Source organism: Rhinoderma darwinii, chromosome 7 (genome assembly GCF_050947455.1).
Source record: "Rhinoderma darwinii isolate aRhiDar2 chromosome 7, aRhiDar2.hap1, whole genome shotgun sequence".
Taxonomy (NCBI): Eukaryota; Metazoa; Chordata; class Amphibia; order Anura; family Rhinodermatidae; genus Rhinoderma; species Rhinoderma darwinii.
The window spans coordinates 67,859,460-67,873,130 of NC_134693.1; positions in this window are offsets into that span (position 1 = coordinate 67,859,460).

Sequence of the window (13,671 nt, forward strand, 5' to 3'; positions counted from 1 at the left end):
TCCAGCACGAACTGTAGTCAGAGATTTTCCCAGTCCAAGGCTTCAACTGCCCAGATAAGAATGAGATGAGAGCAAAGGTGACTTGAATTGCATAATGTGACTTTCATGAGATTTTAGTCATACAGATTTAAGTAGAAACATTCTTTTACATATCGTCACCATGACCGCACCAACACCGGAGAGCTTGACCGTATAGGAACAGGAACACACAGAGGTTAAAAGCCCCTTTTCCGTTCATGGCCCCAGTTGTTTTCCTGTACCTGTAAGGTCAGGGACACATCGAGGTACCTCTATGTTCCACTAATTTACACCTCAGCGGTGAGGGGCGTTCAGTTATTGGATTTATCCTTCTGGATACCGCTTCGCTCTTCCTGCCTGTGGGATTGGAGATAAAGATGGTGTCTGCGCTCCAGAGGGGTTATATATTGCCTCCTGGTGTGCCACTAGGATCGGAGGTTGCCCTTGCTTTCTCCGATCCTCTGTAAATTCCCTGAGATGTGGTGGAGGCATGCTGTGGATTGTCCCCCCATTCTATAGTTTTCAGGGAGCCTGGCATCCCTTCCGGTGGCACTGGGTGAAGGTTGGGCGCATCGCAGATGTCTGACGTCCTTTCCGGGGGCGCCTTAACGGCGTCTGACGTCAACTGGGCCGGAAACCCCAGTTTTCGGCGCCTGGATCAACAGAAGCATCCTGGCTTATGGAGCGGGCGGTACCAGCTGGCAGATGCGGTAAAGTCCTCAATACCACCAGGTATTTAAGGGCTGACGTATCCCTAAGCTGGGTCTATGTTAAGATGTCTACCTCTGATGGCCAGGTTCCCCAGCGCCCTGATTATGTGGAGCCCTTGGTTATCCCTGGCTCAGTGAGTAAACTTCTAGGGGGACTCTCTTTATAATATCATTTGTTTAAATGTAGTTGAGGAGTCTTTGTCGTTCTTTTCCCTTAGAGCGCCAAGACTCCTTTCTAAAACATAAGTCCTGGTCTTTAAACAGCGCAATATGTGCCAAAAAGTTTACGCCTGACTACAAGAAACCACTGTGTAGCACATGCATGGCTGAAATTGTACATCAGGAGCGAGTAAAAATTTCGGAGGAAATCAGACAAGTGGCTAAGCAGGAAGTACAAACATCAACTTTGGCTTTACGTTCACCTGGACCTAGTGCCCCCCCCCGCCCCCCCCCCCCCCCAGTAAAGAAACAAAGACTGGTAGTTTCAGCAGAGTCAGAACAGGACTCCGATCCAGAAGCTCTATTACCTGAGTTTTTAGAAGGGCAAGTCCCCTTGGTATCCAAATCAGAATATTGAGGACCAAGAAGAAGCTTTGTCGGTGCAGGATGAAATGTCTGCGGGACTAGCTTCTCCCAAAAGGAGTGTGTTCCCGGTTTTATAAAAATCTACGCAAGCTAATATACGAATGGAATAATCCAGACAGGAAACTGGTTATTTCTAAAGAAATCGGGGATTGACTTCCCTTTTGATCCTGAAGATACAGAAAGTTGGGATGATATTCCAAAAGTTGTACAAGTATCCAAGTATTCGAAGATGCTTCAGAGCGAAGAGACCAATGGACAGAAAAATGGATGGTTCTTAGGAAAGCCTGGGAAGCTTCCACAACACTATTTAAACCAAAATTGGCAACCTTTAGGGTATGTTCACACGCAGTGTTTTCAGACGTAATTTGGGCGTTTTACGCCTCGAATTACGCCTGAACAAAACTGCTCCATTACGCCTACAAACATCTGCCCATTGCTTGCAATGGGTTTTACGGTGTTCTGTTCCCACGACGTGTAACTTTATGCGTCGTTGTCAAAATACGGCTCGTAAAAAGACGCCCTCGAAAAAGAAGTGCATGTCACTTCTTGGGACGTTTTTGGAGCCGTTTTTCATTGACTCCATTGAAAAACAGCTCTAATAACGGCCGTGAAAAACGCGAGTTGCTACAAAAACATCATAGTCAAGAGCTGTTTTCGCCTGAAAACAGCTTCGTAGTGTGGCCAGATCGTTGTATATCTGGTTACAGCAGCTTGAAGCAGAGCATGTTAAGGGTAAAACACCTAGGTATCAGCTCTTATCCTCAATTCCTATGTTAAAGATTGTTATCGCCGTTTTAGCCGATGCCTCAGCTGAATCGGTTAGATTTGCGGCCCCTTCGGCAATGTTATCTAACTCGGCCAGACACGCTCTTGGGCTCAAATATTGGGCTCAGGGGGACACTAAATCTAAAATTAAATTGTGATATCCCTTCTTTGGCTCATATCTAAATAAAACTCTGGGAAAAGCTGCTGACAAAAATAAGGGTTTCCCAGAGGGAAGACCAGCAAAGCCTAAAAATTTTCGTCCCATTAAGTTTAATATTGAATATAGAGGCAAGGATAAAGGTGGTAGATGGAGCTACCCCCAAAGGAGCTAGGGGCAGGGATTCCCTCTTTAGCTCAACTCAACGTAATAAACAACAATGACGCCATGAGAGTAGGAGGAAGGTTGTCCCATTTTGTACACCAATGGGGAAAACCTCATTTAGAATCCTTGGATTCTAAGAACCCTGAAAGAGGGCTACAAGATAGAATTTACTTCCACTCAGGTTCCTTCTCACAAATCTTCATTCCCCTCGTCTTCAAAATTATTTGGAGGAAGAAGTTTTAAATCTAATTCAAGTAGGAGAAGTAGTGCCAGTGCCTCCTATGGAAGTAGGTCTAGGGCATTACTACCGGTTATTTTTGGTAGGCAAGCTGTACGTGTCATACAAGATCATCATAAACCTAAAAAATCTGAACCGCTTTGTAAAATACAAACATTTCAAAATGGAAACTATAAAGACCACAATTCCACTGATTCAGCAAAATGCATATATGTTCACCCTAGGACTAAAGGATACGTATTTTCACCTCTCAATTCATCCAGGCCATCAAAAATTTCTCAGGTTTGCTCTTCTCTTTCAAGGGCAAAATCCAATGTTTCCAATTTTCAGCACTAACATTTTTGGAATATAGTCAGCCCCAAGACTGTTTACCAAAGTTATGGTAGAAGTAGTCAAGTTCTAAGGGCACAAAATTGTATTCTAATCCCTTACTTAGACGACCTTCTGATGTCGGCACCTTCAAGACACACTATGAAACGTCATCTTCAGGTATCTACCCACCTTCTCCAAAATCTGGGATGGATTCTGAACTTAGAAAGTTTTTTTGTCCGGCTTGGAGACAAATCAGACTTCTCTATGTGTTCTGCTAGATTCTCAATCAGGTCACATTACTCCCACAGGGAAAGAATCTCTCAATCAAAGGATCTACAAATTGAAACAAAAAAGTTGTGTTTGATAAGGGAAGCTGTGTCCATCCTAGGAATGATGACCTCTTGCATTCCGGCTGTAGTATGGCTGGAGTCAATTTCCCTCCAGGCCTCTCCAGTCTTTTATATTCTAACTATTTGGAACAGATCACATTTCTCCCTAGACCAAAAAATATCTTCCCTCATCAGTGTGAGCATCCCTAAACTGGTGGAGTAACCGGGACAATCTCAACAAGCAGGTAGTGTGGTTCAGGGAACCAGTAATTTCTATAGCGACAGACGCAAGTGCTTGGAGTTGGGGAGCTCAAGTTCGGGACAGACTTCTCCAGGGAAAATTGGTCTGAAAATCTAAAAAAAGCTCTCTTCCAACTACAAAAGAGCTAAGAGCAATCTGGGAATCTCTTATAGCCTCCCAAGATCTTCTTCAGGGACTTCACATAAGGATATTCTCAGACAATTCCACTGCAGTAGAATTCTTAAGGCATCAAGGGGGACAAGGTACAAATTCCTTCCGATTCTATCAGAGAAAAATTTTCAATGGGCTGAGTCAAGAATCCTTTCAATTACAGCGGTTCACCTAAAAGGGGCAGAAAACTAGATAGCAGATTTCCTAAGCCGAACACATCTGGATCCAGGGGAGTGGTCGTTAAATCCAGAAATCTTCCCTACTCTAACCATCAGGTGAGGCCTTCCAGAAGTGAATCTACAGTTAGGTCCAGAATTATTTTGACAGTGACCCAATTTTCATGATTTGGGCTCTGCATGCCACCACATTGGATTTGAAATGAAACAACTGACATGCAATTGAAGTGCAGACTTTCAGGTTTAATTCAAGGGGTTAAACAAAAATATCTTGTGAAATGTTTAGGAATTGCAACCATTTTTCTACACAGCCTCCTCACTTCAGGGGCTCAAAAGTAATTGGACAAATTAACATTACTATAAATAAAATGGTTGTTTTTTTTTAATACTTTGTAGAGAATCCTTTTTGCAGGCAATGACTGCCTGAAGTCTGGAACCCATGGACATCACCAAACGCTGGGTTTCCTCTTTTGTGATGCTTTGCCAGGCCTTTACTGCAGCTGTCTTCAGTCGTTGCTTGTTTGTGGGTCTTTCTGCCTTAAGTTTTGTCTTAAGCAAGTGAAATGCATGCTCGATCGGGTTGAGATCTGGTGATTGACTTGGCCATTGCAGAATATTCCACTTCTTTGCCTTAAACTCCTGGGTTGCTTTTGCAGTATGTTTAGGGTCATTGTCCATCTGCACAGTGAAGCGGCCATTCAACCTTGCTGCATTTGGTTGAATCTGAGCAGAAAGTATATCCCTGAACACTTCAGAATTCTTCCGGCTGCTTCTGACTTCAGTCACATCATCAATAAACACTAGTGACCCAGTGCCTTTGGCAGCCATGCATGCCCATGCCATCACACTACTTCCACCATGTTTTACAGAGGATGTGGTGTGCTTTAGATCATGAGCCGTTCCAAGCCTTCTCCATACTTTCTTCCTCCCATCATTCTGGTACAGGTTGATCTTAGTTTCATCTGTACATAGAATGCCGTTCCAGAACTGGGCTGGTTTCTTTGCATGTTGTTTGGCAAAGTCTAATCTGGACTTTCTGTTTTTGAGGCTGATTTATGGTTTGCACCTTGTGGTGAACCCTCTGTATTTGCTCTCCTGAAGTCTTCTCTTCATGGTAGACTTAAATACTGATACACCTACTTTCAGGAGAGTGTTCTTCACTTAGGTAGATGTTGTGAAGGGGTGTTTCTTCACCATGGAAAGGATTCTGCGATCATCCACCACTGTTGTCTTCAATGGACGTTCAGGCCCTTTGGATTTCACGAGATCATCAGTGCGCTCTTTTTGGTCAAGAATGTATCAAACTGTTGATTTGGTCACTCCTAACATTTGTGCTATTCCTTTTTTCAGCCTAATGATGGTCTGTTTCACTTGCATTGAGAGCTCCTTTGACCTCATGTTGTGGGTTCACAGCAACAGCTTTCAAATGCAAATGCCACACCTGAAATCAACTCCAGACCTTTTACCTACTTAATTGATGATGGATTAATGAGGGAATAGCCCATGCAGCCCATTAAATAGCTTTTGAGATAATTGTCCAATTACCTTTGGTCCCTTGAAAATGAGGAAGCTACAAATTAAAGAGCTGTAATTCCTAAACCCTTCCTCAAATTAGAACGTGAGTACCCTCAAATTAAAGCTGAGAGTCTGCACTTTAAGCCCATATTGATTATATAATTGTATTTTCAATATGTTTTGGTAAACGGCTAAAATGCCAAAACTTGTGTCACTGTCCAAATAATTCTGGACCTAACTGTATTTGCCTCCAGCAAGACCAACAAAGTAAAAAATGTCTTCTCGCCAAATCCAAGAGATAAAGCATCAGCAGTAGATGCCTTAGCATAAAGTTGGAGCTTTCAGCTCGCATATGCCTTCCCAGCTCTACCATTGATACCTCAAAAAGTTCAGAAAGCAGGTCTTCTGGTCATCTTTATCCCCCCATACTGGCCCAAAAGAATTGGGTTCTCCCTCCTGAAATTATAAGCAGTCTAAGACACTGTATTCCATCCTCTGAGAGAGGATATTCGTCTACAAGGTTCCCTGTTTCACCCAAACCTACAAAATCTGCATCTGACGGCCTGGAAGCTGAAAGGACAGTCCTAACAGAAAAGATTTATTCTTGCTAAAAACTGCGTCTTATAGTCCGAAAAATACGGTACTGAATTGGCTAAATGTAGATATGGTCCAAGCTAATTTAAATAAAATAAATGTGCACATGGCCCCTGGGATCAGATGGGATACACCCTAGAGTTCTTAAAGAGCTTATTTCAGTTATTTTTGTCCCCCTCTCTGTAATATTCAGAGATTCTCTAGTGACTGGTATAGTGCCAAAGGACTGGTACAGGGCAAATGTGGTGCCTATTTTCAAAAAGGGCTCTAGGTCTTCCCCGGGTAATTATAGACCAGTTAGCTTAACATCAATTGTGGGAAAAATGTTTGCGGGACTATATACAGGATTATGTGACAAAAAAATAGTATTACAATTGACAGCCAGCACGGTTTTACTAAGGACAGAAGTTGTCAGACCAATCTGATTTGTTTTTATGAAGAGGTGAGCAGTAGCGTAGACAGAGGGGCCGCAGTGGATATAGTGTTTTTGGACTTTGCAAAGTTATTTAACACTGTCCCTTATAGACGTCTAATAGGTAAATTAAGGACTATAGGTTTAGAAAGTATAGTTTGTAATTGGATTGAAAATTGGCTCAAGGACCGTATCCAGAGAGTTGTGGTCAATGATTCCTACTCTGAATGGTCCCCGGTAATAAGTGGTGTACCCCAGGGTTCAGTGCTGGGACCACTATTATTCAATTTATTTATTAATGATATAGAGGATGGGATTAATAGCACAATTTCTATTTTTGCAGATGACAGCTAGCTATGTAGTATTGTTCAGTCTATAGAAGATGTTTGTAAATTGCACGTTTTTGGGCATCCACTTTGCATATGAGGTTTAATGTAGATAAATGTAAAGTTATGCATCTGGGTACCAACATCCTGCATGCATCATATGTCCTAGGGGGAGTTATACTGGGGGAGTCCCTTGTTGAGAAGGATCTGGGTGTACTTGTAGATCATATACTAAATAACACATGCAATGTCAATTGGCTGCTTCAAAGGCCAGAAAGATACTGTCGTGTATTAAAAGAGGCATGGACTCGTGGGACAGGGATGTAATATTACCACTTTACAAAGCATTAGTGAGGCCTCATCTAGAATATGCAGTTCAGTTCTGGGCTCCAGTTCATAGAAAGGATTCCCTGGAGTTGAAAAAAATACAAAGAAGAGCAACGAAGCTAATAAGGGGCATGGAGAATCTAAGTTATGAGGAAAGATTAAAAGAATTAAACCTATTTAGCCTTGGAAAGAGACGACTAAGGGGGGCACATAATTAACTTATATAAATATATGAATGGCACGTGCAAAAAATATGGTGAAATCCTGTTCCATGTAAAACCCCCTCAAATAACAAGGGAGCTCTCCCTCCGTCTGGAGAAAAAAAAGGTTCAACCTGCAGAAGCCTTCTTTACTGTGAGAACTGTGAATCTATGGAATAGTCTACCGCAGGAACTGGTCACAGCAGGGACAGTAGATGGCTTTAAAAATGGCTTAGATAATTTCCTAGAACAAAAAATATCAGCTCCTATGTCAATGAGTAGAAATGTTTCCCTTCTCTTTTCCTATCCCTTGGTTGAACTTGATGGACATATGTATTTTTTCAACCGTACCAACTATGTAACTAGGAGTCCTATATTAGGCAAGGCCTTGTCACCTCCCCCTCCTGTGTACACCCCATAGACAAAGTAGTTTTGTTGCGGTTTGTGCCGTGATTCACTGCAAACACAACAAAGCTGCGATGTGGTCTTATTCTTTGGATGGCCATGGGCCCCCGGGTGCCCGCCCTAAACAGCCCTTTGGAAATCTGCTCTTGGGAAGAGGTTAGAGAGAGAGAAGGGGTGGGAAAGTGTGATGTGATGACAGTTGAGGGAGTGAGAATCGGTTGAAAGAAACTGAGAATAAGAGTGTCTTGCCTAGTGTCTTGGAATCTAACCATAAAGTGTCATCAAGTTATTGGTTATTGAGCGTTTTACTGAAACTTATACACTGCTATTTAATAAAGAAGTGGATGGTTCTTTGTCTGCCTCCGGTGTATCATAATTACACCCACGTTACACACCTAGTCCTTCTCAATGAATTAGAATATCAACAAAAAGTTCATTTATTTCAGTAATTCAATTCAAAAAGTGAAACTCATATATTACATAGATTCATTACACACAGAGTGATCTATTTCCAGCATTTATTATTTTAATGTTGATGATTATGGCTAACCGTTAATGAAAACCCAAAATTGAGCCTCTCTGAAAATTTGAATATTGAGTTAAAGTTCAAGATTATAGACTCATGGTGTCTCACTTTAATCAGCGAATCAACACAAAACACCTGCAAAGGTTTCCTAAGCCTTAAAATGGTCCAACAGTCTGGTTCAGTAGGCTACACAATCATGGGGTAAACTGCTGACTTGACAGTTGTCCAGAAGAAATCAAGGTCCCAGAGTCTGGAGGAAGAGGGGAGAGGCACTCAATCCAAGTTGCTTGTGGTCCAGTGTGAAGTTTCCACAGTCAGTGATGGTTTGGGGGCCATATCATCAGCTGGTGTTGGTCCACTGTGTTATATCAAGTCCAGAGTCAACACAGCCGTTTAGCAGGATGTTTTAGAGCACTTCATGCTTCCCTCTTCTGACAAGCTTTATGGAGATGCTGATTTCATTTTCCAGCAGGACTTGGCACCTGCCCACACTGCCAAAAGTACCAATACCTGGTTTAATGATTGGCTAGCAAACTCGCCTGACCTAAATCCCATAGAGAATCTATTGGGCATTGTCAAGAGGAAGATGAGAGACACCAGACCCAACAATGCAGACGAGCTGAAGGCCGCTATCAAAGCAACCTGGACTTCCATAACATCTCAGCAGTGCCACCGGCTGATCGCCTCCATCCACGCCGCATTGATGCAGTAATTCATGCAAAAGGAGTCCTAACCAAGTATTGACTGCATATACTGTACATACTTTTTAGTAGGCCAACATTTCACATAATATTCACATTTTCTGAGATACTAAATTTTGGGGTTTCATTAACTGTTAGTCATAATCTCCAACATTAAAAGAAAAAAAATGCTGGAAATAGATCCCTCTGTGTGTAATGAATCTATATAATATGAGTTTCACTTTTTGAATTAAATTACTGAAATAAATTAACTTTTTGATGATATTCTAATTCATTGAGATGGACTAGTATATCAAGAACAGGGGTCCACCCGATACCCGTCTCGTCTGAGCAGTGGCCGCAGATTCCAGGCGGGGACTAGTGGAGACGGTTGCGAAAGCACTGCTCGACTATTTCCCCATCTACAATACAACAGAATGACCCTCTCTCCACTAGTCACCGCCTGAAATCTGCGGACACTGCACCAGGCGAAACGTGGGTCGGGTTTACCCCCATTCTCGATATCCTGTGGATATGCCATAAATGTCTAGATTGGAATACCCCTTTAATGAAATATAAATCTGACATTAAATCGATGTAAATGATTATATGAACTAAATGCAACATTCTAATAAAATTTAAGTTGCAACACTTCTCAATTTAAAGATCTCTGGTTGCAGTCAGTGAATTTAAATGTTTATTGTTCAAATTTGGGACTGAGAACTAGTACTGATTATGTCCAATGGACACAGGCATATTGAAGAGAAAGCTCTGAAACACACATCAAGCTTTGCACCTGTGTCAGTTGAACATGATCAGGACGGGGCTTTAGCTTCTGGATGTTTATAAGAATATATCCACTCACTGACAGCAATCTTGGAGTCCACTCAGGTGTTGCGATGCCGTTTCAACCGCATAGAAAAAACGCATTTGAAAATCGCATGTGTTTTTTCTGCGATTTCGTGCGTTGTTTTAAACAGTTGAGATCTTTACCGTAACTGCATCGAAAAACGCTCCAAATCGTGGTTAAAATGCACGTCATTTGCAGATGCGGTTTTAACTGCACCTCAACCATCACGTCTTAATGGAGCCTTAAAAATGTTGAACTGGAACACAACTTTTACTACGCGTGTGCATCACTTCCAATTTTTCAGTGATAAAAAAATGGATTTGTATACAAAATGTAAAAATCATAATACATTAAAGAAGTCAGAGCAGTACCTAAAGCGTGTGTGTGTGTGTGTGTGTGTTGTATGTTGTATGATTTTCTTCCTTACATGGATATTGACATTATTTCGTTTTTTTTTGCAGTGGCCATTTTTGCAAGCGTACAATAGCTAAATATTAGATACTGTTTTTAACCCGTTAATGACTGCCAATACGCATTTTACAGTCGTTAGTAAGTGTACTAAGGCACAGCGCTGCCTTTTCTCAGCGCTATATTATAAGCCCATGCTCCTAACAGCAAGGATTGGAGTCAACATTTAACCCCTTAGATGCCGCGGTCACTATCGACCACGGCATCTTTGTGTTTTCCGAGGGAGGGAGCTCCCTCTTTCACCCCATTGGCCCCCCTATGGTGCAATCCTGGTGGGGCGCGTGATGGTTTCCATGGCAGCCAGGGGCCTAACAAAGGTCTGCCAACAGTGTATGCTAGAGGCAGGGCTTAATAGAATGGCTGTTAGTTTTAGGGTATGTGCACATACAAAATCAAAAACGTCTGAAAATACGGATCTGTTTTCAAGGGAAAACAGCTCCTGATTTTTAGAAATTTTTTAAGCAAACTCGCGTTTTTCACAGCGTCTTTTACAGACTTTTTTGGAGCTGTTTTTCTATAGAGTCAATGAAAAACGGCTCAAGAAGTGACATGCACTTCTTTTTCGCAGGCGTCTATTTACGCATCGTTTTTTGAAAATGAGACGTAAAAAAACGCCACGCCGTATTTCCCATTGAAATCAATGGGCAGATGTTTCTAAGTGTTCTGCTTCCGATTTTTCAGCAGTTTTTCGGGACGGTATGGCCCGAAAGACGTCTGAAAACACTACGTGTGTACATACCCTTAGGCTATATTCACACAACAGTGAAAAAAAATTTACATTAAAAACTGATCAACTGTCAGTTTTTCCTGGCCATTTTGCATCAGTGTGTCTCCAAATTTTCATCCATTTCCAGTCCGTCTGTTCGTTTTTAATTGTCATTTGACATCAGTTTTTCATGTCCGTTAAAAAAACTGATGATTTTCATTGGTCAGGCTTTTTTTGTCCCAGCCCCCTGAAAACACCCAAAGGAAGGTCAGATGTTCACCTAGACACTATTTACAGCCCCCCTGTGTATGATGCCACACACCTCCCTGTATATGTTGCCACACACCTCCCTGTATATGATGCCACGCACCTCCCTTTATATGATGCCACACACCTCCTGTATATGATGCCACACACCTCCTGTATATGATGCCACACACCTCCCTGTATATGATGCCACACACCTCCCTGTATATGATGCCACACACCTCCCTGTATATGATGCCACACAGCCTCCCTGTATATGCCACGCAGCCTCCCTGTATATGCCACACACCTCCCTGTAGATGATGCCATACAGCCCGACATAAATGCCCTACATACTCACCGATGCAGCTCTGTCTTTTTCAGGTAAGGTCTCTCGTCTTCACGGGATCTGCGGCGACGCGATGACACTCACCAATGCAGCTCGTGTTCACGTGGGTCTCTAGTCTGCACGGGATCTGCGAAGGTGGCGCGATGACGTCATCGCGTCGCCTTCGCAGAACCCTTGAAGGCGAGAGACCACATGTGAAGAGGTCGGCGCTGCATTGGTGAGTATGTGACATCGAGCCGCTGATAGCCAGCATGGGAACTAGTAGTTCCCTTGTCAATCCCTATGTCACAGATCGTTTTTAACGGTTGTTACATGTATTGACAGCCGTTAAAAACAGATCCATAGACTTCTATGGGGGCCGTCAGGCCGTGAAGACGGACAAAAATAGGACATGTCCTATTTTTTAACGGCCATTATTCACGGGCTGTTAAAAAAACGGCCGTGTGAATACACCCATAGAACATCACTGTTCTGACGACGGCCGTGTAGCGGCCGTTAAAAGAACGGCCGTCACGCGGCCATTTTTCAATGTCGTGTGAATAAGGCCTTAGCCCGTTTTTAACGGCTGTCAATACATGTAACAACCGCTTAAAACGTATCTGTTACATGGGGATTGGCAAGGGAACTACTAGTTCCCTTGCTGGCTATCGTTTGCATACTCACTGTTGCAGCACTGCTTCAGGTGTGGTCACTCGTCTTCACGGGTTTGAAGGCGCCTCGATGATGTCATCGCCCCGTCGCTCTGCCTTGCCAGATCCCGTGCAGACGAGTGACCACTCCTGAAGAAGACAAGAGACGGCGCTGCACCCGTGAGTATGTGGCATCATGTACAGGGAGGCTGGTGTGGCATCATATACAGGGAGGCTGGTGTGGCATCATGTACAGGGAGGCTGGTGTGGCATCATGTACAGGGAGGCTGGTGTGGCATCATGTGCAGGGAGGCTGGTGTGGCATCATGTGCAGGGAGGCTGGTGTGGCATCTACAGGGAGGCTGGTGTGGCATCTACAAGGAGGCTGGTGTGGCATCTACAAGGAGGCAGGTGTGGCATCATGTACTTTTCGCTGATTTTCCTAAATAGTCGATGCAAATGACAGTCAGTATAATCTTCAAGCCATCAACCTTTGGAGTATAATGCAAATCTTATTGAACAAATCTCCTAATGATAACAGATTTTTTTTTAGAAGTAAAAAAACTCAAAATGCACTGTTTCAAATTATTATGCACAACAGAGATCAAAACATTTTAAAGGTTGTAAAGAGTACTAAAATGGTAATTTGTTGAATTTGCAGCATCAGGAGGACATATTTAAAGAAATCAAAAGCTCTTTCAATCAAAAAAAACTTAGCAGGCCAAGTTACATGTTAACATTGGACCCCTTCTTTGATATCACCTTCACAATTCTTGCATCCATTGAATTTGTGAGTATTTGGACAGTTTCTGCTTGAATATCTTTGCAGGATGTCAGAATAACCTCCCAGAGCTTCTGTTTTGATGTGAACTGCCTCCCACCCTCACATATTTTGCTTGAGGATGCTCCAAAGGTTCTCAATAGGGTTGAGGTCAGGGGAACATGGGGGCCACACATGAGTTTCTCTCCTTTTATGCCCATAGCAGCCAATGACACAGAGGTATTCTTTGCAGCATGAGATGGTGTATTGTCATGCATGAAGATAATTTTGCTACAGAAGGCACGGTTCTTCTTCTTACGGAAGAAAGTGGTCAGTCATAAACTCTACGTACTTTGCAGTGGTCATTTTCACACCGTCAGGGACCCTAAAGGGGGCCTACCAGCTCTCTCCCCATGATTCCAGCCCAAAGCATCACTCCGCCACCTCCTTGCTGACGTCGCAGCCTTGTTGGGACATGGTGGCCATTAACCAACCTTCCACTACTCCATCCATCTGGACAATCCAGGGTTGCACGGCACTCATCAGTAAACATCACGGTTTGACAATTAGTCTTCATGTATTTCTGAGCCCACTGCAACCGTTTCTGCTTGTGAGCATTGTTTAGGGGTGGCCGAATAATAGCTTTATGCACACTTGCAAACCTCTGGAGGACCCTACACCTTGAGGTTCGCGGGACTCCAGAGGCACCAGCGGCTTCAAATACCTGTTTGCTGCTTTGCAATGGCATTTTAGCAGCTGCTCTCCTAATCCTATTAATGTGTCTGGCAGAAACCTTCCTCATTATGCCTTT